A 3,201-nucleotide genomic window follows, 5' to 3' on the forward strand; every position below is an offset into this window, starting at 1 on the left:
CACAAGTAAATGGTTTTGAATATTATTATTGTATTGTTAATACGCATTGTACCTCATATTTATGAAACTATATCTGTCTAATTTATTCAACGTAGTTTTGTTTGGTATTGTATATATTATTATGGGTGAAAATAGGCCGCCTGGGGAACCGAACACATAAACAATATCGGTAACCCGCCTATATTGCAACCTCAAAGGTGGTGCGGAAAATCAATAAATATATACTTAAATTTTACTTTAAAATGAAATGAAAGGTTTTCCTGACATTTTCCATTAATACTACATTTTAAGTCCTTTGATTTAAAACTCTGTGCCGAAAAAACAACTATTTCGATCAAGTGATCTACTTTGATTACTTGTACATTTCTACAATGTTCTTTGGTTCTCTCGCGAAGAACTCCCTTTTCCGCGGCCCTCCTTCATACACAACCAACAATAAAATTTGAACTTACACTCCGAACACATAGAGAGCGGCAAGACAGTGAACTATTAATGGCGTTGTAAATCCTACTATATGAACATTGTAAGAAGGCAGCGACATGATAATGGCAGGCATGTACACAAAACAACGCAGTTGTCCATTTTGTATACACACAATTTCGTTGTTGCCTTACATAAAAACATTTAAATTTCACATCAATGAAATTTTAATATAATAAATGGATTTTCACTAAACTTTGATATCGAATTCAAGTTATTTTTGCACTATATAATATAAAATAAATGATTAGAAACGAATTAGTAAAGTGTTAGTACATATAAAAATTAAAAATATGTAAGTGTAAAATTCATTATAAATCGGAGAAACACGCATTTTAAATAGTTGATTTTTTGAACTTTCAACGCAAATAACTCAAAAGCCATAAGTCAGCGGCAACTATAAATATATTTTCTTAATCTGGAGGTTGTCCTTTATCAGTACATACCCGTTTTAACCCCGAAATCGGGGGATGCTATTCTAAAATTTATCCAAAATATAAAATAGCAATAACAAAAACAAATCTAATGAAACTCCAACAGATGAAGCAATAACAGTAAGTGTAACAACAATAACAAAATCATACACAACATAAGACTCAAAATTCGCAGTCCAGAAGCATATCTGATAAATGTATTGAATACGGAAGATTATTAAAAATGCAAGCGTACGATGCGCAATGTAAATTTCTCTAAAATAAGTCTTAGTTTTTCAGGCTTTTAACGGATTCTTAAACTATAGCTTAACTGAAATCAACTACAGACTTTATGTCCACTGAGAAAATCCATTTTTTTGCACTTCATCTACATACAAAAAAAAAAAAAATACTTTCACAATTATTTATAAATTTCGTTCCAATAAATCTTTCAATATTTTGGTTTTTTTTCCAGTAAACTATCGTCGAATAGTAAATTTTCACTTTGGGAAATATTATTAATTTGTCTATTGTCCAAGTATGACAGATTTTTATCTTTAAATATTTTTTTATATTAATTAAGCAACCGTTAACAGTTAATAAATGATTTCTTTACATATATTATTTAGTTTGATAGTAATAAACTTCCGTCTCTTACTTCAATAACTTTTGTATTGTTATAAAAGGTGTTTTAGAACAATTTTCTAGTTAAATAATTATTAATTGGATGTAATACTTTCAGGTCAACTTTTCTATTTATATGCTATTGAAATATTCTCAAATSTAACAATTTTTCTTGGCATTTTGTCATCTAAAGATTGTTATTCTGTATATATGTAGTGTAGAATTTAATTATATCTCTTGGGATTCTTATTACGAATCATCCAAAGTGCATAGTTTTATGTTTTGTAGTTTATTTAAGTCTACAATGAAACAGTAAATTTCGTTATTTGCTAGTATTTTGCTGTGAAATATATTACGTTGCAGAATCTTAATTCTTACCAGGAAATCTCTCAGTAAAATATGTTTTTGGCTATTCTCTTCTTGTTGTCTTATAATGGAAATGGAATTTATGCATTTTCTTATAAAATTTCTATTACTCTTCATAAAAAAAATTGTTTCAGTATTTCACTAGTTATTGTTAATTTTAATTATGTGCAAATATGCTTTCACTTCCTGCCTCAAACTTTCTTGTCTCAAACTTTTTTCTGGGGATGAGGTATTAGTGTTTTAGCTGACTGTTTTGTAGGTTATGTAGATTTTAGATTATTCTAAGTATGGCTGACTTCATAAACGCAGTTTGCAATGCAACACTGCAAAGAAATTCATTTATAATGCAAAGCAATATTGTATGGCAACACTGCTTCTCAAATAAATTGTTGGCATTTTACTACATTTATGAAAGCGCAAAAGAGTGGTACCTTGCATCACTAACATTTACATATTCGACAACAAAGTTTTTTTAAATGAATGTGCAAGAATATTGCTGTATTCTTTTGAAAACAGCCTCGGAATTGGCTGATAATAGAGAATCAATCAGCAGTGTTATCAAAGATATAATAAACAAAAGAAAACGCCGTCGATTTGCATTATTAGCTAGCGAAAACTCACGGAGAAGAATCCCAAGAACCAAAAATGTTTGTAAGGTTATCGAAAGCATGGAAGACGATGTATTGTATTCTCATTTTCGAATGAAGAAAAGTACATTTCAGGTATTTATTATAAAATATGTAGAGTATTGAGTAAGTTGATAAAACCAATACCCCAAATGTAAAGAAGTTGCAGATTGCGATTAAGTTGGTGGAATTCAAGTGAAACTATACGTATAGCAACAACGTTGAAAAAAGCTTTACAAATAACAATTTGGAAGCTAAGCAATAATTGCTCTTTCAGAGACGTCAGTGATCGGTTTGGTGTAGCAGCTGGCCTCGCATATAAGGTTTTTCTGAAAATAATTAAATTGATTTACCGCTTGAAGGGAGATGTAATCAACTTTCCCAAAACTGCASCGTAACAAAAACAAGTAAATGAAGAATTTACAAACCTGCGGTATAATCCTTTTCCTTTTGTAATTGAATGCATCGACGGAACTCATATTCCAATTTCGAAGCCAATCAAAGATGAAATCAGCTACCGCAACCGAAAGGCAACGTATTCAATCAGGTAAAAAATTAAMTTTTTGCATGATAATAATTATTAACTGGAAAGATTTTTTCTTGGCTATTGTAGATAGTCGAATGAGGGGTTGTGTTTAGTATCGCGCCGGTTAATTTTGGCTCACCGTACCTAAACGAGAGAACCAAATGGA

Source organism: Bactrocera latifrons, unplaced genomic scaffold, assembly GCF_001853355.1.
Source record: "Bactrocera latifrons isolate USDA-ARS-PBARC rearing strain unplaced genomic scaffold, ASM185335v1 scaffold_636, whole genome shotgun sequence".
Lineage (NCBI taxonomy): Eukaryota > Metazoa > Arthropoda > Insecta > Diptera > Tephritidae > Bactrocera > Bactrocera latifrons.